Below are 25,498 nucleotides of genomic sequence, written 5' to 3'. Positions count from 1 at the left end.
TTGTAGAACTGTATATTTCTAAGCTCTTGTAATTGTTTCTATGAAGTACAAAGTCACAGGAACTATCTGACTACACTGAGAACAGTGTAATTTTCATTGAAGGAGATTGAAAAGTAGCCATAGCTCAGTCTGGATTTTATTATCCTTAGATACTCACACATGTACATGCTTAAAATCTTGTTGACTCCTAGAAATACACCTATGGATCATAAGTTGCCAATATCCGATCACAGCTTAGAATGGCAATCAATTTAAATGTCACATTGGAGATTTTAATTTTATTTGATTTATTCTTTGGAATTACACACACACACACACACACACACACACACACACACACACACACACACACAATAGATCTTTTCATATGTATCATTCTCCACCTTTCAACCCATCCATGATGTCCATATAAAATCTCAATTCCATGTTCATGTCCTCCTACCATAATAATTTACTTATTTATCTTTCAAAACCAATGATCAATTAGTGCTTCACATATATGTGTACAGGATAAGTACTCAGAAAAGAACATTCATCATTTTCAACAAGGCAGGGGAAAGAGAAGGAAACAGAGGTAGTGTAGAGAGAAAATACAAGGACTGAAGAACAAATTATTAATTGGAATCTAGAAAAGTTCTCAAAGACTGCCTTACATGATGGGTTTGGAGTAAGCAACATCGATAGCAGGTGGTCACTCTTACCCTGTAACTGAGTCATAGTCCACATGCATTTCTGCTTTGAGTGTGAGGTGAGAGAGGCTCAGTCATGACACTTAATTGTTTTATCCTTCTTTCTCCGAGAATCTGGTCAGGAGGGAGATTTGCTCCATGTGGATGTCTAGATGGATCACATTGATGTTTGGGGAATGACAGTCCACGAGATACCTTAAGGGTGAGTACACTGAATTTTTAATGATAAGTTGAGTTTATAGCCACATGAATATATAGCATAAAATTGTAAGCATCTGTTTTTGTATGGACAGTGGTATTTAGACTGCTTAATAACTTTCATCATAAATAGTGGATGAATGAATTTTGTAAAATGGTTGAAATTTCATTTAGTAATTTTCTCCAAGAAGTAAAGAGGATATTCTAGCTGATGTTCTATGATGTTTCCTAAGAAATGTCATCTTGCACACATACATAGTTAATTCCACTAATAGCATCCAGATATGCATCTGTCTAATTTGAGTAGTATGTTATCATGACAGTACTTTTCCTTTGAGGGTCTTTTTATTTATTGTAAGTATTAAAAAACAAACAAACAAACAAAAAACACTTCAAAATTTCCATTGGCACTCTTCAGGATATCCTGCAATAAAACATGTTTGAAACCTGCAATATGTGTAAAAAAAAAAAAAACATAATATTTAGGGAAGAATGTAAGACTTTCCTCGAGAAATGCAGCATCACGCATGTATCATTTCCACACAGAAAGTGACATTATGATGAAACCATGGGCATGAGAGAAGGAATTCTCTCACATAGTCTCTGGTCAGAATTCAGCAAGTATATTGATTTAGTATATGTTCTGCATTTTAACTCCCCAGTTACATTAATGGATTTTTCCAAATTTGTATATATGTATATACATGTATATATATACATACACATATATACATATACATATATGTATGTATATATATACATACACATATATACATATACATATATATGTATGTATATATATATATATATGATGTGTACAAATTTGAAAACCATTATATATTAACAAACATTTATGTGATGATATTGAGTCATTCGTTTTCATCATTAGATAAAAGTGAAATATTGTCAATTGATTCACATAATTCACTTTGAAAACATTTTCAATATTATTATATATACCATTGTTTGCTCAGCTGATACAGAGGCCATAGAAGAGTGTTGCTTAATGGCTTGTTCCGCATGAGTTGCATAGCCAAATTTCTTAAAGAACCTAGAACAACCAGAAAAGTGGTGGCACCATACACAATAGGCCCCCATCAGTCAGTGATTAAGAAAATGCCCCATAGGCTGTCCCGCAGCAAAGATCTTAAGGTGATGTTTTCCATTGAGCTTCCCATTTTCCTATGACTCTATCCTTTGTCAAAGTGAAAGTAAACTAGACAGCACATTCATGGTAATGTTGGGCCAATGACAGGGACTCTAACTCTGCTACACAATGATAAATCCCAGTCACTCTCTATGACCCTCATGCCTTCAATACCAGAACTACCTGAGTGACAAGTATATTTCCAAGGTCAGCTGCTAGTATGAGTTCCAACCTTGGCTGCCTAGGGAACATAGCTTCTGTATACTAATTCTCAGGATACACTTGCTTGAAGACATCACCTCAATGATGCTGGTCTCTTCTTAATCATAGCTGATTCTTCAGCCCCATCTGACCAGCATCCACTGTACCAGCAATGCAAAGACTTTTTCAAGGCAGGTTTTCTCCATGTAGCCCTTGATATACTGGAAATCAGTTTGTAGAACAAGCTAACCTTAAATTCCAAGACCCCTCTGCATCTGCTTCCCAAGTACTAGGATTAAAGGCGTTACCACCACTGCTAAGCTTGGATATGTAGCCTAGACTGACCTTGAACTCATGATCTGCCTTCCTCCACTTCCTTCAGTAAATCCAACAGGTGTGTACACAACACAACTGGAGCAATGTAAAGATTTAACTTTACTTTTTGTTGGGTGTGGTCTGTAATCATCCATGGGTGATTTTTCAGCTCCAGCTAACCAGACACCACTGATTCCTCAGACAATGACCTTATAGAATTTTTGCTTCCATATGAAATTGTACAAATCATAACTCCAGGATCTGCACTCCTTTCAAGATTCTTATCTTCCAAGCTAGAGAACAGCTCACTGACTCTCAATACTCAATGACTTTTCTAGTCTAGAAGTGCTTCAAGGGTTAATTTTAAGATATATGGTCCTTGGCAGTGGAGCCAGGACCTGTCCTTGGTGCATGAGCTGGCCTTTGGGAGCCTGGGGCCTATGCTGGGACACTTTGATTAGTCTTGGTTTAGGGAGGAGGGGACTGGACCTGCCTAGGCTGAGTCTGCCAGGCTGAGCTGACTCCCCAGGGGAGACCTTGCCTTGGAGGAGGTGGGAATGGAGGGTGGATTGGAGGGGAGGGCTGGGGGTGGGAGGAGGGAGGACAGGGAATCCATGGCTAATATGTGAAATTAAATTAATTATAAAATAAAAATAATATAAAAAGTTATTGGCACATTTTGGTATATGATCTGCACAATACATCCTGACTGCAGCCTCCTCTCCTTCTTCTCCTCCCAATTCTCCCACTCCTCCTCTCTCCCAGATTCAATGCTCCTCCATTTTTTTTTCAGAAAAGAGCATCCCTCCCTGTGATATTAACCATACTCAACATAATAAGATGCAATGTGCTTAGACACATACCCTCATATCAAGGCTGGACAAGGCAACCCAGTAGGAGACAATAGATCTCATGAGCAGTCAAAAGAGTCAGACACCCCCACCCCCACTCTTAGGAGTCCAGCAAAATCCCTAAGCTAAAGAACCACAACATGAATGGAGAGGGCCTGGTGCAGACCCAGGCAGGCTCCATGGCTGCTGCTTCAGTCTGTGAGAGCCCCTGTGACCCCTGCTTAGCTGATTCTGTGGGCCATGTTCTCCTGGTGTGCTCGACCTCTCTGGTTCACACAATCCACTTCCTTCTCCTCTTTTGCTAAGTTCCCTGAGCTCCATCTATTGTTTGGCTCTAAGTCTCTGTATTGGCTCTCATGAGCTGTGGAAGGAAGCCTCTGTTGACTATTTTGCTATGCACTGATCCTATAAGCATAGCAGAACATCATTAGGAATCATTTCCTTGAGTTTTTTTTTCAATTGTGTTTGGTTCTACCCTAGGTCTCTGAGACATCCACTTTCTGGTTCCTGGCCATGAAGGCAGTGTTGGACATGGGCTCTCTCTCATGGTGTGGGCCTCAGGTTAGACCAGTCATTGGTGGGGCACTCCCACACGCTCTGAGCCTCCTTTCCCCTACCACACCTTGCAGGCAGGTCATAAATTCTGTGGCTGGGTTTGTGGATCAGTCCCACCACTAGGAGCCTCGCCTGGTTACAGAAGTTGATTGTTTCAGGCTCCACATCTTCCATTACTAGGAGTCCTTGCTAGGGTCAATGTGGATGGGGAAAGGAGTGATCAGTTGGGGGAGAGAGGAATAGAGGAAGACAGTACAAGGAGAGACAACAGAATTAGGTGGGCATTTAGGGGTGTTAAGGAAACCTAGTGCAATGGAAGCTCCCTGGAACCTATAAAATTGTTCACATTCAAGTTCATGCCTTCTTTTGTTCTCAGACACACACAGACACACAGACACATAGACACACACACATACACACACACACATACACACACACACACACACACACACACTTCTAAATACTTAAATACAAAAATCAATTGTGTTTTTCATGTGAGTTAAAAAATCAAATTTTCCTGTTTTATTCACTTTCACTTGTCCTAGAACTTTTGAGAAATAATTTATCTGGCACATCTTGTGACAATTTATAAGATGAGTTAAGTGACAATTAGTATATGATACTTTTGAGCCCTCAAGAAGTTATCTCAAGTAATTTTTTTTTGGTGTGTGTGTGTGTGTGTGTGTGTGTGTGTGTGTTGTCACACTGTCAAGCATTTTGAAACCAGATCAAATGCCTTGTCCAGTTGGCATCAGAGAGGCTTTCTCTGGCAGCATATGGGTGTGGATGCAGAGACCCACAGCCAGATGTTATACAGAGAAAGAATCTGAATTTGGGATTTGCATTGGCTCCTTCCCCTCAGAGCTCTAGGAACCCCACAGAAGAGGAGGAGGAAAGATTGTAGGAGTTAGAGGGGATGGAGGACACCAGGAGAATGTCGCTCATTGAATCACTAAGAAGGTCTGATATGGGCTTCCAGAGACTGAAGTGGCAAACACGGGGCCTTCAAGGGTCGGCACTTGGTTGTCTGAGTCTATGTCATGGCCATTAGCTGGTGTTTTTGTTGGATTCCTAACAGTGAGAGTGGGTGTGTCTCTGACCCTCTTACATGCCCTCGGGACTCTTTTTCTCCTGTTAGGTTGCTTTGACCAGCCTCAATATGAGGGATTTTTGGCTTGTCTAATCATATACATTTGTCCTGTGTGGTTGTTGTTTTGGAGCGCTGCTCTTTTCTGAAGGAAAACAGAAGGGGATTAGATCTGAGGGACAGGGGATGTTGAGGGCAGTTCTGGGAAGAGTAGGAACTCTGGTAGATATGTATGGTAAGAGAGAAGAATCTGTTTTCAATATAAAAAAGAAACAAGGAATTATGTATGGAGTATTCTGATTTTATTCTTAATTTCATTGATACTGGATTTCTTGTTGTTCTGTATAAATTTTACAATTATTTTGATCATTAGCATAAAATAGTAACATATATAGGAACCTGGATAACCACTGTACCCAATCTCTACATTCCTTGTAAATACTGCATTAACAATAATGTTAAGAATTCTTGTCTAGAAATTTGGGAAATTTTAAAACACAATGATCTTACTAAACATATGAAAAGGATTTGCTGCCTAAGTGTACATATTTTATAATTATTCTCTATGTATTTCTAAATATTTACTTTCCTTTTTTATGTTGATGCAGGGTCTCACCATACTGCACATGACAAACTCAGACTCAGACACTGCAGAGGTGCTTCTCCCCTGTCTCCTGTGGAGCTTTCCCTGAATACGCAGACCCCACACCTAGCTGGTGGTATTGTAAATGCAGGGGTTTTGGCCTTTCATTTTTCATTGACAGCTTCATGTGTGTAAATTTGTGTGGAACTTTATATTTTTATATAATTTCAGATGGCTGGCTATATTTTAAAATTTTGATACTTTTGTGCATTTCATATTATTCCTTTCCATCTAGAAGTAATTTGTCATCCTTGTTATAAGTAAAAGACAGCGTATCGACCTACTGTTCTTTTTCTCCAATAATTTGCCCAAGATCAATATCCAGTAAATGTTCTGTGAAGTGGCATCCACCTGTATTTTCTCCCTTATAATGCTGGGAAAGCACTGAGACTTTTTAGAATCTTAGGTTGTTTCCTTCCATTTGAATCCATGAAATGTCATTTCTGTACATGATCTGATTTTGATGTTTTTTTCCTTTTATTTATCATTCTTAATAAACTTATTTTCTTGCATTCACATAATGAGTTTAGTAATTTTCATCTCAATTCTCCTGGCTCATTCTACTATGTCTTCTGTTGAATAACTACATTCTAAGTCTCCTTACTATCTGTGTTATTTTAAAATATTGAGAATATCATGCAAGATTATAGTAGTTACATAATTGTCTCTCCAATACATTCTGTGTATTTACCTCTTCATTCTCAAATTCATTAGTTCTTCATCACCAGTTCTCAACCTATAAGTCATGACACCTTTGATGATGGAATGACCCTTTCCCTGGGGTCTCTGATGATGAAATGACCCTTTCCCTGGGGTCTCCTAAAGCCATTGAAAAACACAGATTCATTACTGAGAAACATAAGTATTTTAAACTAAGGAGATTGCCCACTTGTGAAATGTTTATCATGAAGTTATGAGTTTTGAACCTTAGCAGTTACAGAAACAAACAGTCATACAGGGTGTGATGGTTTGCCACTGAAATCCCAGAACTCATCTGCCAGTCTAATAAGCTGCTTAATTCTAGGATCAGTGACAGATACTGTTTCAAAAAAAAGCACAGAATTGTATTGATGAAAAGATCTGATGTTGTTTAACTCTATACCATATTCAAATGTCTTTATCAAAACTAATTTGTCATAAGTTTTGAAACAGATAAAAAGTTCAGGTCTTCCTTCATTACTTTTCATTATTTGAATATTTTGTTAATGTTGGATATACTATGGCAGTTCCTTGTGAAGTTTAGATGAGTTTGGTCCTAGAACAAAAAGTAGGATGCCTTGTCTTTGGATGGGGATACCCTTAGTTGCTAATAGCTTTGATAATACCTGGCTTCTTAAAGTCTATGAATTGCAACATTAACAATGTATTGGTATTATTGATCATCTTAACTTCATGTTTGTAGCTTTAGGTATTCTTATACTCATGTATCCCTGTGTTTATCATTTAAGGAATCTGAGGCATTTCTGATACAGATTCTGACTGCTGCCCAGTGAGATTGCAGCTCAAGCACTGAAGCCATGCTTCCTCTCAGCATCCTGAGAAGCTCACACTGCTGCTCTCAGCTGATGGTATTGTAAAATCAATTGCATTTCAAATTTTATCTTTGATTGTTGATTACTTATGTAAACAGATTTAATTTTATATTTTGTTATGCTTTACTGTTTGCAGATATTTAGGCCTAAGCACATTTTTGGCTTACTTAATACTTTTCAATGCATAAGGTTATGCCCTTCACAATAATTGCAGATTAGATTAGTTGCCTTAAGCTCCAGTCATCTAAGAAACAGAAATGTATAGTTTTTATTTTCTCCAGGAGCACTTTTGAAAAACTCCATGACAATGAAAAAGGGAGAAGGTAAGTGTGCTTATTATTGGTTACTGTTGAAACCTGCAGAAGTACCATATTTTAAATATCTGTACATGTGCTGCTTCGATACATAATATATCATATTTTATATATGTTGGAGGTTTTTATGTTGATTATTAACTTGTATTATGTATTATTTATATCCTTATGCATTTGGATCTGCCCTTTAAGGGTTTTGATTAGTTTGATACCAAATAGACCCCATGGAATGATTTTTGAAAGTATCAATTTATGTGTGAATTGTTTCTCAGTTATTTGTTAAGTAGTAGCCTCAGTTCTTTAAATAACTACCTTTATACACAAGGGAAATTTTAATGAGTGACTATGAAATGAAACATAGCAACTATCATATGAGCTTGGAAGGTGCTCCAGATTTGAGAAGCCTGAATTATTTTCCTCAGCCTAGATCATGGGACAAATCCTTATTGGTGACCATTAGGATGATGTATAATATAAGTATGGTTTCAAGCATTAAAAGCACTTGCCTGTTATGGGAAAGTTACATACCTAACCTTAAGTCTATTGTGATATCCTTGTAAGGTATAAAATGGAAAAAAAATGAGTGGACATTATGAAGTATACTATATAGTGTAGTGGGTAGCCATTCCAGCTTTGATCTGGATGTTCCAACCCCTATTGAGGCTTCGGTAACTATCAGGCCTACAAGGTGGTCAAGAGAGGGTCCTGAAGACCCAAGATCCAGATGCACTGCCTGCTCCTGTTTTCCTGGATCCTGGACGCTGGAGGTAGACTGAGCAGAGTTCTCCAGAGAACACTGCTGGACTTCGCTGCATCATTCCCAGGCCCTGCGACCTACCTATCCCTTCATTTGTAAGTTACCCACTAAATAAATCTTCATTTTAACTACGTGGAGTGGCCTTAATAATTTCACCAATATCTGGTGCCCAACGTAGGGCAAATTCCAAAGGCCTGGGTGGTGAAATTATTTAGTGGGTAACTTACAAATGAAGGACAGGTAGGTCGAGGGGTCTGGGGAAGGTGTATTGCAGTCCAGTGGTGTTCTCTGGAGCTCTGCTCGGTCAACCTCCACTGTCTAGGGTCCAGGAACAGAGAGCTGTGCTGGCCCATACAGATCTCGGGTCTCTCAGCACCTCCCTTAGCCCCGCCTTGTAGGCATGACAGTTGCCGCACCTCAATGGGGGTTGGAACTTTCAGATCAAAGCTGGAATGACTACCCATTACAATGTAGATTCCTAGAACTGTCAACAATGGTATTTACACTAACACATTACATTTGCACTAACACAGTATGGGGTTTACAAATACAAAGCTAAATTATCTGCAAAACACACACACTGTCTCTCACACCTTGATATTGTAAGAAACTATAAAATAACATCAAGCTATTATTGTTCTAAGTCCATTTTATTTAGTGGAATCTACTTTCAGAAGTACATAGAATAATTTTATGCACAAGATGCTAAATAGATGCATTGAAAGTGAAGATGAGTATAGCTTCCAAGATTATCCATCATGTCAAATCTAGGTACCCTTACTCAGGAAGTCTCTCACCCACATCCTACCTTCAGTTTACCATTACTTACAAGTAAAATGCATAAAAATGAAGACAAAAGTATTTTAACAGATTTAAACCATTAATAATTTAGAGTTCCTTTCACACAGATGGGTTAATCGAAATGCATGAGAAAAGACATAATCCCCACCCTTGTAGTAACCTAGGATTGACAGATAAAACATTCTACACCCGAGTTGGAAAACACAGAATCACTGAGTAGCAAGGACTCCCATATCATCCCACATGTCTCCCTCTTCATATTCATTGCTCTGCAGTGCAGCATTTGAAACTGTATTTCTTGTAAAGTCTTTGACATGTACCCCATCTTCCAAAGTTAGCCAGAAAATTACCACATTTGGTCAAATGATATATTTCTCCAGACCAAATGTCTATCTTGAATGAGAAAATCTGGTTCTATGCCCTGGGGTGGGAGTTATAAGAAGCCATATCAACTTCCTCACTTCTGTGCTTTGTATAATGTCTATTAAGTACTTCTGTTTTGTGTATTTGGAATTCAAAAGTCTCATCTTGCCTCTAAGGTCACCCATACATTACCCACATTAACTGAAATGAATGTGTTCACTTTGTTATCATAGTACTTCACTTAAGTCCTGTAACCATCCTATACTTTTGTTCATCATATTTCCTCATTTTTGTGGCTACCTTATCATATATCATGATGACTATAATGGATTTTTTTGCCTCTGCAGATGCTACACAGAAACACATGTGCTGTTACCTGCATCACAGAGTGAAATGACATAAATGGGGCCAGTAAACAGGTTAGTGACCTTAAATCTTACACAAACCAACCCTACTGTGACAAGGGCACAGAGGACACAGTGGTAAACTCCCAGTCAGATCACAGTTATATCTCATTGATAGCATAGAATGTATGAACTGCTACAACTCTGGAGAAACCTACCCAGGAGACACATTTACAGAGGGTTTTCAAATACCAAATTGTTACCAATATGCCATTACAGTAATCCTGCCAGAGAAAACATTATGAACAAAAAACTTGTACAGTGTAGTTGCAGAAGATTGCATAGATCCAAGAATCTAGCAAACAATAGATCAAAACCATAAAAACAAGATTTGTATTTTCATCAGCTTTTGGAGGAAAACTAATGCATCCCATTTTAATCAGCATTCTAAATCTTTTTTATTAAGAATTTTTAAAATTTGTTTTACTTACTAACCACAGATCCCTCTCTTCCCACTATCCAGGCTCCCCCCACCCAAAACCCATCACCCGTTCCCTTCTCAAAATGTAAGGCCTCCCATGGGGAGTCAGCAATGTAAATCTTGAGGAAAAGTTTTTGGCTCTCTGTCTTTATTGAGAAACAACAAAGTTCATTCATGTTTCCAAGACAGGATGCATTGCATTCTCTTGTGACAGAAGACAATGTGATCTGCATGATCACTATTCCTGAGCCTGCACAGAATAGATTGAACAAGGCAGCATTAGGCACAATTAAATTTACAGTGGTGTTTCATAATTTCATTGTAGTGCAGAATTTGTTTCCTTTTGTCTAGTTCCTTACAAGGTTGACACTCTGACATGCTTATTCAGCTATTCATGATTTTTCTCTATTTCTTAGTAAATATTCCATTCATAGAATCATAGTTCTTCATGAATATTATTAATTTTACCCGTTATTAATATTTTCATACATTATATTTTAATTAAAATTTCTTTCTCCCTATTTCTTCCTGATCCTTCCCATCTCATTATCCACCCAATTTAATGTTCTCTCTCCCCTCTCTCTCTAGTTCTCTTTTTCTAATAAAAATGAAAATGAAAACAAACAGAAAAACCAACAAAGCAATAAATATCACAACAACATGCACACACAAACAAGCAAGAAGTGAACAATAGCTAAAAAAAGTATTCCATTTTATGTTGGCCGATTGTCCTCGGGCATGGAGCCAGTCCTAGACTGCAGATGATATTCTCAGTGACTCAATTTGAGCAATCTGATTTCTCTTTCAGAACAGATGTAAATTGTAAATATATCCCTAAAGTAGGACTCTGTGTCCATACCCTTTATCATTGTTGGGGTTGTAAGTGGTTTGAACTTTTGGAAGTTTTGTTCATACCTGTATTGTATAAAAGCTTCCTAAAATATGTTCATGTATGATAGCAATTTTAATGCTATCACCATATGTAGAGATGACAATGAACCATCTGGGCATGCCTCCAGGTAAACCTCCAGTAGCAAGTGCTACAAGCTGCAATAATATACAAAGCAGGATTTCAGCTGATTATGACAAAGCTAATACTTAGAAGAAGCCAAGCGCCTACCAGTGGTCAAGCTGAGGCTCAAGGAGCCTTGGTGATATTTTGATTATCAGCCATTTTCTCCTATGAGTTTCTTGTGTGTTTGTAGCTTTTCCATCATTTACTGGGCACCATATCCCCTCTACTAAAGGAATATTTGCATAACCTGTGCTGACAGCTATGCACAGCCAGAACCCCAGTTCAAGCCTCCCTGTAATTATCATCATTGGCAGCATCTGGCCAGGTCTATTACCAGACAGAGGAAATTACCTTATCAGATATACCTCTGTACTCTGTAAGAACAGACTTAAGCATCCAGACAACCTGTTTGAGAAAGCCTGGTGGATGTGTCAATTAGGCTTAACTTCCTCCTTCCCCAAATCTTACCTCTAGTTCCAGATCTCCCTTTAACTATCACCAGAGGCATCTAGCTGTACACAGGTTGCCTAGAGACCGAGCACACCTTCCCCCACTCTACAGAGAAATGGCAGATAGCTTGGACAGATAGGAGCCACAGGAAATAAGAAGGCAGTTTTATTTTCTTCCATTGACCTATCAACTTATAGGTTCTTAACATTTTCTACCAATAATATTAAGATTATAGTTGAGTACATAAGGTCCCTCTTTTTAGATACTACCCAAATTTAGCCTTTAGTTAATTCATTTCGCCATTAGTCACCTCCATTTTGGGCTGCAAATGATAATTAACAGTTACTGCCCCTCTATTTGAGATTCTTATCACCTTTCCATTTGGCCCTGGAAGCCTGGTTTTGCACTACCAAGGGATTACTGCTTGTAAGTGGATATATACTGGGACTCCCAGGGCATGGGAGGATGAAGAAGAAGATTTGGAAGTATAAATGCCTGGACCCAGAGCTCTGTGTGCTGAGATTCTATTTCCTGAAAATAGTCCTTGCCGTTTGTATTTCTTTCTCCTGAGGCCCTGGGATGTATAATATTAAGGCTTGTCCCTCTAATATTATACAAGAAGCAAGAATGTGTTAAATGACACAGTTTGGTAGATAATTGGCCAAGGAATTCCCATAGACCCCCACCTCAGACATGAATTAACATTGCTAAAGCTATTATTTACACCACCCAAACATGATGGAAAGTCCTTATTGCTAAACATACTTACTTATATCATCAAACATTGAGAATTTTCTTTGCGACCAAGAAGCACCAAGAAGACACTTCACCCCTACTAACTAGATTTCAGGTTACCAGAAAGTACTCTGCATGCAACTATGTTACAATACTCAACCAATGACTCATTATGAAAGGTGGTGGAGGATATTTATCCATTTCTTAGTGTACTTGTGCTAGTGGACAATTTTCCTCCTGACTGCCTGTCCTTTGAAAGAGTAGTTCTCTATAGTAGGGTCATTTTATCATCAGATTATCATGTGCTCCTTGTAGGGCTTCTGTTCTATTCATTATCCCACTGTTTCCGTTTCCTAGGATCCATGGCAATGAAGGAACATAAGGTCAGGACTGTTTGATCAACAGAAAGAAAAAGGTACTCAAAAATAAACAATACTGGAAGATTTTTTTTCTCTTAAAATCTTAGAGCAAGTTGAGAATCTCACTTAACTACTAATGCACAGTTAGGATGATAGAGCACACCTAGACAAGCTCATTTACATGGTGGGATACCAAAGCCTTACTATTGTCCACAGCATTCTTAGAAATTTCCCTTTCAATGTGTGTCTGGCCGAAGCATAAAAGTTTTCATGTGGTCATTCTGTAACTAAGAGTTATACGATGCTTTGCTCACATGTATGAGGATATCAATCATGCATACATTGTCTTAGGGTTATTACTTCTGTGATGAAACACCAAAAACATTGGGAAAGAAAGGGTTTATTTCATATGTACATAATAGTCCATCATTGGAATATGTCAGACAAGAAACCCTAACAGGGCTAGTTCCTGGATGCAGTGGCTGATGCATAGCTTATGGAGGGGTGATGATTACTGAATTGCTTGCTCTCACAGTTTTGCTTGGCCTGCCTTTTTAGGGAACCTAGAACCACTTGTCCATAGACAAGACCATCAACAATGGGCTGGGCTGTCTCCATCATTCATTAATTAAAAAAAATGCCTTACAATCCTAACCTACATCCAGTTCTTACAGACTGAGGCATTTTTCAGCTGAGGCTCCCATCTTTCTAATTACTCTAGCCTGTGTCATGTTGTGTCTTCCCAACTGTGTCAATTTGACAGTCAACTAGCCAGCACACACATGAATCTGTTGTGCCAGTGGCAGGGACACCAGCTCTCACAGAGTGCCAAGCTTCAGCTACACTTCTTGACACTTTATGCCTTTAAACACCACACCATCTGGGTGACTCTTACATTACCAAATTGGCTGCCAGCAGGATGTAGACCTGGACTGTGTCTAAACCCCAGCTCCTGTGTGTTAAATCTCAGGAAATCTACTAGAATACTTAGACACAAAACCATGCTGACCGCTTCTTAATCAATACTCACTCTTCAGCCCTAGCTGACCAGAATCCATTGTCTGAGCAAAGAAAAGGTCTTGCTATAGATGTTCTAATATCTTTCTCTCTCTTTTAACTGTTTTTGAAAATAGATTCTTTTCTTATATGTTATATCCTGATTCAGTTTCCTCTCCCTCTAGTTGTCCTATATATACTAGTATATCTACCATACACCATAGTTATACCATACTCTCCTGCCAATGCAAAAGAGATGGAATTGAGTTTTTAAATGTAGATCACAGAAAGACCAAGGATTGTAACAGGGAAATTATTGCAGATTATGCTGAGGATGGTCCTGCTAATCAGGAAAATAAACAAGGGAAGAACATATTAGGCAACATGCCCCTAGAGAAATGTTCAGTTATCAGTTAAGAATATCCCATATACTGTACATACACATTGAGGTCCATGTGCATCCAGAGTTGGTATTACTACTTTAATACCAAAAACTATGGTACATTTCCAACATACTCATATATTCAGTTAAAATATTAGCACTTATGTCGTAGAGATTTGAGGAAGATTAACAACTGGCCTGGCCCACATTCCTCACTTCTGAGATTAGGGAAATATATACGTTGGGAAAAGGAAACCATGTTCCAATTCATCTGTCTCTAGCCTCTGGAATGTAGGCAAACTCCTAAATAGTCTTGAACTTTTCAAATGTACTGAAAAGAACATGATACCAAGCTTTCTCTGAGTTCCAGTTTGGCAAAGCCAAAACTTCCATTGGAGAACACCTGAGTTGTTTAGGAGGGAAAGTGTGGTCTCTATGTAGGAAACCTTGTTCCCATGAATCCTGGATCTCCTGATTAGGTTTACTTCTGTGATCCAGAATCACAGGGCTCTTCATAGTTTGTCCTTGTTTTCCATAGACTTCTCAAGTAGAGCCATGTTAATGCCTCAAAGCTTTATTATCACAGTACTGGTATACAGTTAGGAGTGTGTACCTTTACCTGTCTATAGGCTAAAAAAGGGGTGATATGTATGATTTCTCAAAAGAAAAATGATGTAGCAGAATCAGGGTCTGCTTACCTGTTTCTGTTAGATGGCAGCATTAACCTAGCAGTTACTCTTTCACAAGTGTCCCTTCTTTACTATAAGTACCTTCTCAACAAATGCTCTCCTAGACTATGTCCTCACCTATAGGGATATTTTTAATCCATAGGCTTTAAATATAGGAACAAAACAGGTACCTGGCTTAGGTCAGAATGTAACCTGTACTGGTATAAAGGAAGCATTTTTAGAACAGCCCCTATCAGCAACACAGGGGCTAAGGAGGTTGAAGCTCCACCACTTTCCTGCATGTCTGTAGAACCAGAAGGAGTCAAGCACCTAGGACTCTTAAGTCAGATTGGTGTATTCTTTGCTCCTGTGGTAATTCCCTTCTAGGTTCTTGGTTTCTATAATAAGAGGGAAGTGCAGTGTCTACATTCACTGATCTACTATTCATGACTCTAGTTTTCCACCTTAGGCACCACCCTCTCAGCCTTCCTCTGGCCTGGTCTAAACAGCTCACATGTGGCCAGATATGAAAAATTATTATTATTTTAGTGGCCGACTCTGCATATAAATATCTGCATGTCATGCCATCGGTCTTTCTATCCTGATGGTCTTTGGGACTATGTATATTTTTCTCTCATTTCAATAACCCACTCCCCTGAGGGCTTGAGGCCTCTGCTTGATGTAAATCCACCTATACATATAAAAGTACTACTTGTTAAAACCTTGAATCCTTAATGTCATGATTGTGTAGTGAAATGTAATAGGGAATGTGGACAGCAGTAGGAAATTCATGTTGTAAATGTGTGGAGAAGTAGGCAAAAAGCTATGGACTGAATGCAGGCTTGAGCACAACTCTGAAACTTTGCTGGCAGACCTATAAAGAACCATTTTTTTAGCTGTCTGTAAACCAGTGCCAAGACACAGGTCTGAAGTTCATATAGCCAGCAGTTGTTTCTGGGAAAGACCTAGAAGCTGCTCATAATATGATAGTCACCTAATATAAACCTTTCCCAGATGGACAATTCAAGACTATTAACTCTGTTTGGATGAGCAGATAATTCTAAATATTTCCTTTATATTTTACATTACGGTGTTTTACAGAAGCATCATTTACATCATTCAACTCACAGCATGGAGAATTTAGCTGGGATAGTTTTGAAGGACCGGATATCCTATCTTGGCTTGTTTACTGTTTCCCTGTCATATAGAAGAGCAGACACAGTCAGAAGATGGTAATCTGATTACACAGCCTATTCCTCCCACGTATTTCATACAACTCTGCCCTAAGTCTACGGGACTCAGAGAGGGACTAGAGTATATAGAGCAGGGAAAGTTAGGGATTGTGGCCCGATCTACGCCATTATAGGAAAGCAATCATTCCTGCTAGGAAAAGACATTCTGCTGCAGCATTCGGTTAACAGTACACACAGTGCAGTAATTATCATGTAATCTATGTGGTTGAGAGTACACACACTGCTGTAATTATCATGTAATCTGTGTGGTTGAGAGTACACACACTGCTGTAATTATCATGTAATATATGTGGTGTTGGTAAGGACAATAACCTTACTGGTTTCCCAGAACTTGTCTTGGTGGAACTGTAAGTGGGTTTGCTCTTTTGAACATATTGAGCAGGAGTCATAGGAATGGTTTACATTTCTCTCCAAATGAAGTGTGTTTGTCCCTCTTGTGGTAGTTGGGAGCATAAACCAAAATTGCAGATGAATTTTTGAGATCAGTGATGTTGTTCTTGATACAGAGAATAAGACAAGTTGTAGGCTGACCTTTCTGTCCTGCCAGCTGTGCCCCAAATAATCACACAGAGACTTAATATTAATTATGAATGCTCACCTGTTAATTTAGGCTTGTTCTTAGCTAGTCCTTATAACTTAGATTAACCTATTGCTATTAATTTACGTGCTGCCTTGAGGCTCACTTACCTCATATACTTCCCATCCTGCTCACTCTGCATCTCATGACATCTCTCTGATTCTGCCCTTCTCTCCAGCATTCTCACTTCTTCAAACATCCTCCTTAGCCCTCAGCCAATCAGCTTTTATTAACAATGAGAGCAACATATCTTCCCAGTATATGGAAAGCTAAATCCACAGCAACAAATATTGAGACAAATTTGCATGAGGAAACACACATTGCATAGGAAATATTGAATGTACAGTGCTTTGCAGTTAGTTGCCCAGTCATGGATAATACAAGGCTGTAATGAAACATTGCTAAGAAGAAGCTATGTTGGCAGGAGGTATTTGTAGGAGAAATTGCAGCGTGATTGTATTTTATCTTTTATATGCTGTGTCAGGACTTGTGTTTGGGTGGATGCATAGAGTCAGTTCTGGGACTGGCCCATCAAAGGCATAACTCTCAGTGGACAGCTGCAGAGGCAACATGGATACTACTACCGATGAGGCATATATCCCAGTGTCAGATGGCAGGGGTGAGACTTTAGTTGTAAGTTGTGGATTGTAGCAAGAAGGGGATATGAGGCTGGGATTTTGTATTTACATCTGATATAGGGAGCAAACTGGATAAAAAATGAGAAATGGTGGTGTGGGATTTTCTCTTTGTTTGTGTGAGAGTATGGAAAAAAGGTTCAGATTATAGCAATAATATAGAGCAGTGCTAGGAGTCTCAAAACTGGAAACCCTGGGAAGAATCATGTATTAAATAGGAAACATATGATGTATAACAACAAAAAGTTACCACATGAGTACTGCCTTTGATACAATGGAAATTCTATGAGACAGCATTTAGGCATAGTTATTATATAGGATCAAATGTGTGATATAATGATAATCAAAGATAATTCAACTTAGAAAATCCTGGTGTTATGAATATACTTAAATGAAAATGAGTCTCTCTCACAGGCTGGCCTGTGTAGTGGGGCTATAAGGGCACATACAAGATCAATCTTAGGGCTGTGGAAGCCTAGAAACTGAGAAATATAACTATTTATTCCCCCTTGAGACAAAGAATGCATATACTGTTGTAGAACACAGAATATCATTCTCTGATGGACTGCTTCATGTGAGCCATTATGGATACTTGTCCATCAACACTGAAGTCCCCAGGGAAATCAGAAGCTAAAGGACAGTAGAGGTGGAGCAAGCTTATGAGGGAACTAAGTATGAGGAAAGCTATGTATGATGCCCAGTTGATAGTGCTATGTTCACAGCAAGGCTTTTGAGACTCTCATGAATGTTTACTGGCTTTGGTGAGCTTTATGTCCAGCAAGATATTTAAAAGACTGAAAGTCCTTTACATTGTTAAGTGACATAGACCAGTATGTAAAGAGTGTCTATAGAGTGGTATTGCATCTTGGAAGATCCAGGAGAATGTACAAGCAGAGGGAGAGGTCTATTTTGTGTACTAGCAGTAAAGTTGTCAAGATTTGTGTTGAGGCAGAGTTGCTAAGTAAGAATACTGAAACAAAGCATCTGAAAAACTGGGAGGCTTTAAATCCTTACTAGAACTTCACAGAGAGTGCCTATGATGAAGCCATATATGTGAATATAATCAAGTCTATTTTTAATGTGGAGAATCAGATTAATATGTTTTTTTTCCTCTCTTGTGTGAAAAGGTATGCTGCTAAGAGGATGATTTGTACATTCCAGGCTTTCAACAGCTGCCAGGTATGTTGAATGAAGATTCAACAGATTCTACCACAGCCACATTGCCAACTCTTAGGCTCTCTGATGACTCAGGTCATGTTAAAAAAGTTTAGTGCATTAGTTATCGTGTTTTTTTCTAAGTAGTGGTGATATGTTAGCAAGAATACAGTCTTAATTTGATTATTCTTTTGTACTCACACGTGTGCATGCTTACAAATATCCCTTCAACTCTTTTCAGAGACTCCATTTTTTAACAACCTGTACTGTGACTTTCATAGCTTAGAAAGGTATTGCTTCTGGATCATGGGGAAGTTCTAAAGAAATGCTGCAGCACCAATTCATGAGATCAGTACAAAGCATGGTTGTCTGGAGAGATGGTGTATACAGTGATGGGAAAACTTGCCATGGAGTTGGGTCTGAATTAGAGAATATATGGCTTACTAATATTTTCCTTATTTAATCATGGTATTATACTTACTGATGAAGTGTACAATTATATAAGAATTGAAGTGCTAAAATTTATTTTGGAGGGGCAGTGGTGGCTCCCTCCTTTAATCCCAGCACTTTTGAGGCAGAGACAAGCAGATCTTTGAGTTTGAACCCAGCCTGGTACAGAAAGAGTTCAAGAACAGTCTAGGCTACACATAGAAATCCTGTCTCGAAATCTGCCTCATCCGAAATAAACAAAGACAAAAAATTTATTATATCATATTATTCATGGCTATTATTCAGTATTATACAAATATGAGGAGTTGATTATTGAATCATATATGTGTGGCAGAAGAATTAACATTTGAAAATACTACCAATAATTTTTCCATACCTGCAACCAGTTTACTGATTGTTTACTTCATCCAGATCTCAAATTACACCAAGAATCAGGCACTCTTATCGTTTGCTTGGCTAATTGTCAACCTGAGAGAAATTAAGTAATATAGACGAACCTTGGATGCCCTCATTCTGTCCCCATGGTCTTTCCTTAAATAATCCAGCTTAGTGCCTTTTCTCTGTTGTGAATCTATTATCTGTGAATTAAAGCATTTAGTTTTGGGAGGATATATCCTTAACTAGGGGTGCTGCATTCACTTACACTATTAAAGAAACTCATGAACTTACTAGTTTGAAAAGACTTCTGAAAATTGCCTTATTTATATACATAGTAAATAATTATTCTGAAAGTAGGTTCTGCCTAGTGGAGCTGATGGTTATCATGGAGTAGAAGATCTGGCTCTGCACCTGTCCCAAGTCATTGCTGCTGCTGAGTTGAGCTTTTGGTGATACATGTGCCTGAATTCCACCAGTAACTCCAATAAGCACACTGGTACACCATATAGAAGTCTAGAGCAATTTTATGGATGCCCTGTCCAGAATGAATGGATCTTTTTTCATACCTCTCTAGGGAAAGATAAATAATAGGAAAATATGTCAAGGTGCAGTTTAATTTTTATATTTCTACAAATTATTTCTTTAATTTTTGAAAATTATATTATAATTACATCATTCACCCCGTGCTTTCTTCCTCCAAATCATTCTATTATATACCCCCTGTGCTCTCCTGCAAATTCTTGTCCTTTTAATACATTTTTGATGTTATGTACACAAAACTATATGTACATATATATTTTCAAATAAATAAGTATACCCTGCTAGTTCTCTCTAATATTACATTTTTATGTTTTCAGTACTGACCATTAAGTATGGTTACATCTTTATGTGTGCTTTGCTTGTTAAAATAATTTTTTTTCAAATCTTCTTGATGAGTCATATATTCTCCAGTATTTTTTGTTTTACCTCATATGAAAGAGATGATTTTAGTATTTTTCTTTTTTTTTTTTGGTTTTTCGAGACAGGGTTTCTCTGTGTACCTTTGCGCCTTTCCTGGAACTCACTTGGTAGACCAGGCTGGCCTCGAACTCACAGAGATCCGCCTGCCTCTGCCTCCCGAGTGCTGGGATTAAAGGCATGCGCCACCACCGCCCAACATGATTTTAGCATTTTGAGCATGGCTATTGACACTTATTTGTCTAAAGTTCAAGTGAAACTGAAGCTGGCACCATTGTTTCTCAAATTTTCAGAGGTATATCCTTCAGTTAATTATTTAATATCAGGCTTCCTCTTTTTCTTCTACTACTGCCTGGATCCTTAGGAAATATTTATTTCTCCAGCATCATTTGCCAGAGTAAGAGCCTGTGGAAACACACCAAACTATTCCAATCTGCCAGAGGGGCATAGAGGTCATTTATTTAATTTTCAATAAAATATATGACTAACACCTTAGAAAGCATTATTTGTATTAATGCTTCAGAGATCAATTTTAGACCTATGATCTTTCTGAATTTTTAAAAATAGATGTACATTTTGGTACTTAATCTGCTTTTTTATTTAACTATATTAAAAAATTGACCTTATACTATAATTGCATCATTTTTCCCTTTCCTTTCTTCTTTTCAAATTCTCCCATATAACCCTCCTTGTTCACTTTTAAATTTATGACCTATTTCTCCTTGTTTTCACACACATACACACACACACTCTTAATTGCATAAATAAAAAATCAACTACATGTTTTATGTAAGTAAAAAATCCAATTTTACTGTGTTATTCAATTATGACGGAACAATTGAGAAACTTTTTACCTAGTATATCTTTTGTTTATTTATTGATGAGTTAAATGAGTTAGGTAAATGATATTTTTGAGGCCTTAATTTATCTCAAAAATTTTTTATTCATAAGTGTGTGTGTACACTTGTGTGTGTGTGATGTCATATTTCAGTAAGTTTTGAAAACAGGAAATGTGATTATAATGCTCTTACCTCATTGTTATTTTCATGACAGTTTCATCACTACTGGAAATCTTGTGGTTCAATACAAATTTAGAATAATTTAGATCATTTCGTGAAAAAATGACACATATGGAAATCTGTATGCCCTCTGTATCTAATCTCACACTTCTTGGGAATACTGCATTCATAATAACATTAAAACCACTTCACTAGCAATGTGGGGCTTTCTAATCCTTATGTGGATCTTACTAATAATATTACAATGATTTACTCTTTAAGTGTACATGTTTTACAGTTTCTCTCTGTTGATTCCTAAACATTTCCCTTTTTATTTTATGACCCTGATGTAGTGTCTCACAAACTTGCTCATGTTAATCTCAGATTCAGGCTCAGAGGAAGTGCTTTTCCACAACTTCTGAGAAGGTTTCACTGAAGACACGGTCATCACATCTAGCTGATGGTATTGTAAATCTTGGTGTTATATCTTTCTTTTACAAATACTAATTACTTGCATGTAAAATACAATTACAGATTTTTATTTTCATGTACTACTTTATTTACTGGCCTTATTTTTATATCCATATATTTTGTTGCCTTACTATTTTCATAGAAATCACATGATGTTCTTTCCATCTAGATGTAGTTTATGTTACATTCCATAGAAACACTGAATGTTCATTTTATCCAGTAATTTCCCCGAGGACAATGTCCAGTAAATGTTCTGTGATATGGCATCCTCTTGTATCTTTACCTTTCTAACTTTAGGGAAGTACTGAACCTTTTAGGACTATAGATGTTATACCCATTTTATTATGAAATTACAGTTGTATATGTGTCTTGACATGTTGAGTCTCTTCTTCTTCTTGGTAGATATTATTAACTGATAAGACATATGAGCCAGTGGTGCACCTTTAGTAAAATGTAGCCATGCTGGTCATTGTCATTCAAAGGTATCCTAACTAAATTGGACAATTTAATACTTTTCTTCCCTAACACTCTCCTAAAACCTTCCTGTCCCTGAAAGCTAATCCTCCAGTACCAGGGTTTTATGGAGTTCCTGTTCAAATTTTTTATAGTTGCATATCAAAAATGCAGTATTTCAGCAATAGGGACTTAACTTCCACTTATGTCCCCATGAAAACAGCCAACAGCAGTAGTTTTCTGGATTCCCTCACTAATAATTTGAAAGGCGTTTTCTCTTGAACTGGATCTAATGTTCTCCTTAGGTAGTCATGGCCCCTGGTGGGCAGATTTTCTTCCAAAGTGTGTGTAATTTCCTATAATCCACGAACACAATTCATATGTATTAGATAATTTGGAATGAATATAAAATAATGATTCATTGTGATTTTTGACCATCTTTAGTGTTTCTAATACTTTATGTTTTAAATTTACTTCTTGAATTCTCATAGAGCTGCTTTGCAGAAATAACTATTTAGAGTATTACTTTGTAGTTCTCATATTCACCTTTTAAATTTAGACTTGTTGAAAGGCCAGGTGGTGGTAGAACATGCCTTTAATACCAGCACTGGGAAGGGATAGCCAGGAGGATCTCTGTGAGTTTGAGGCCAGCCTGGTCTACAGAGCGAGATCCAGGACAGGCACCAAAAGCTACACAGAGCAACCCTGTCCCAAAAACAAAACAAAAAAAAAATTCATCTCGTCAAATATTTTATACTTCCTTATAAATGAACTTATCCTTTGTGATGTTTAATAATAATTGATTCTCTTGATTGAGTTATGTCTTTTACTTAGTTATGTCAGGTTATATTGTGGATTTTCATTTTTAATTTATTTTTTATCTAGTATTGTGTTATGGTTGCTGTTTTATATGTTATTACTTTTTTAGGATTTTTGATCCATAAAAGACAGTATACTGGGAAACTGAGCTAGCAGAGTGAATTACTGGCCTTTAAAAATATATAATGAATTATTGTCTTTAAAAGTCAATGAATTGTGATTTTTAAAATTTTAAATGCATGTTATTAATAGTTTTAAATACACATTTTTAGCTTTAAGAATATTCACATTTATTTATCCCTATGTTATCCTTTAATTTGTATCATTTTTTTAATACTGTGTCTGTGCTACTTAGTGTGATTTCAACTCAAGCACAGAAGTTATGCTTCCTCTCTGCATCCTGAGAAGATGACACTGGAGGATCCCACTTCCCTGAGCTTATGGTATTATAAAACCACTTGCCACAATATTTCAGTTCAGATTATTGATTGCTCATGTAAATAATTATATTTATTTATATTTTTGAATTATATATTTTTTATATTCTGAAACTTGCTGAAGTTATTAGACCTAAGTACATTTTTTGATTACTGGGTGCATTACTTTACATTGGGTTATATCCTTTCACAAAATTTGTAAAAATCTTGTTTGCCTTAAGCACCAGATACTTGAGAACCAGAAATGTGTAGTATTTATTTCCCCCTCTAACTGCTTGAGGAATCCTTCCAGGATACTGTGAAATGGAGATTGCAAGGTTGAATATTGTCAGTTAATGTTCAACACTCAGAAAAACTGTCCTTTAAGGATCTGCACATGTGCTACTTCCATACACCATATATCATATTTTATACATGATGGAGGTTTTTATTTTGATTGTTAACAAATAATCTTTCCAGGTTTTCGTCATTAGGCATGTAAATTTACAATTTTTCCCTTTTATAGTTTTAACTATTTTATGATTAATTAGACCCCAAGGAATGATTTTGAATGTTACATATTTGCACAATTTTTAAAATAATTGCCAGTATTCACGAGAGAAATTTTCTTGAGTAGTCCAGAAATGAAACAGAGCAACAACAATACAAGCTTGGAAAGGAATATAGACTAGTTTATCCTTCATTGCTCTCCCCAATCTTGACCATAAAACTAGTTTTCATTTGTGGGATGATGCCCAGGAGGTGTGGATTTGAGCTGTCAAGACCCTTGCTTTTTGTGGAAAAAAATTACATATCTGGCATTCAGCACAATCTAATATCTGGTAGTGAATAAAATGTGGAAAATGTTGACACTTGAGGAAATTTGGTAAATTTACTGGAAATCATGGACTTTACTCAGTAGATTCCTAGGACTGTCAGCAATGGTTGTTTACATTAACGTAACCATGTTTGAATGGAGTTCAAAAATAAGAAGCCAAATATCTGTGAATCTCTAACACCTCAATATTGTAAGAAACTAAAAGAACACAACAATATTGTTTAAAGTAGATTTTATTCAATGGAATGTTCTTTCAGATGTATGTAAATAACTATATACCTGAGATGCTAAATAGATAGGTTGAAAGGGAAGGCTACTGTAGCCTACATGCTTATCCACCTACCAAATCTAGCTCAGTGATTTTCCTGCTCAGGAACATAATACACCCACTTAGAATGCCTTTTCTCTTTTTTATTTCTGCATCAAAGTTTAAGAATTTGATTTTGTGTCCAAGTAGATACTTCACCCCTACGAACTAGTTTTCATGTTGCCCAAAAGTACTCTGCATGTAACTAAAGGACAGAAATATTCATCAATAATAAGGTTGTTCATGTTCTTTAATTATTCCAATCCTCAACCAATAACTGATTATGAAATTTGATGGAGGATATTTATCCATTTCTTATTGTACTTGTTGTATTAGTGGACCATTTACTCCTGACTGCATGCCCTTTGCAAGAGTAGTTCTCTTACAGTAGGGACATTTTATCATCAGATTATCATGTGCTCCTTGTAGGGCTTCTGTTCTGTTCATTATCCTACTGTTTCCATTTCCTAGGATCCATAGGAATGAAAGAACATGAGGTCAGGACTGTTTGACCTATTGAAAAAAGGTACTCCAAAATAAACAATACTGGAAATTTCTTTCTCTTAAAATGTTAAGAGCAAGGAGAGAATCTCTCTTAACTAGTGATGCACAATTAGGATGAAGGAGCATACCTAGACAATTGTATTTATGTGGTGGGATTCCAAAGCCTTGCCAGTGTCCACAACATTCTTAAGACGCTTTCCTTTCAGTGTGGTTTTGGTGATAGCATAAATGTATTCAGTTGGTCATACTGTAACTAAGATTATATGATGGTTATTTATGCACAGACCCAAGAAGGTGTGGACCAAGGGGCTCAATTCTGCAACTCAAGGGTGGTATTTGACTTTCTTTAAGGAGCTGGTCACTCAAGAATTCTTGCAAAGAATGGATAATTTCATGGACCATGA

The 25,498-nt window shown here is 37.3% G+C and overlaps 2 long non-coding RNA genes across 2 annotated transcripts; both read left to right on the top strand.

The window, feature by feature from the left end:
- Positions 1 to 744: 744 nt before the first annotated feature.
- Positions 745 to 7,236, top strand: LOC143272050 (uncharacterized). Its single transcript, XR_013049434.1, has 3 exons — positions 745 to 891; positions 5,652 to 5,762; positions 7,135 to 7,236. It is a non-coding gene; the product is annotated as an uncharacterized LOC143272050 (long non-coding RNA).
- Positions 7,237 to 18,470: 11,234 nt separating this feature from the next.
- On the top strand, positions 18,471 to 25,158 carry LOC143272048 (uncharacterized). Its single transcript, XR_013049433.1, has 4 exons — positions 18,471 to 18,527; positions 21,671 to 21,749; positions 23,385 to 23,472; positions 25,062 to 25,158. It is a non-coding gene; the product is annotated as an uncharacterized LOC143272048 (long non-coding RNA).
- Positions 25,159 to 25,498: the final 340 nt, after the last annotated feature.

This window comes from Peromyscus maniculatus, chromosome 1, assembly GCF_049852395.1.
Source record: "Peromyscus maniculatus bairdii isolate BWxNUB_F1_BW_parent chromosome 1, HU_Pman_BW_mat_3.1, whole genome shotgun sequence".
Classification (NCBI taxonomy): Eukaryota; Metazoa; Chordata; class Mammalia; order Rodentia; family Cricetidae; genus Peromyscus; species Peromyscus maniculatus.
The sequence above is the reverse complement of the archived record's forward strand: the minus strand, read 5'-3'. Positions and strand labels throughout refer to the sequence as shown.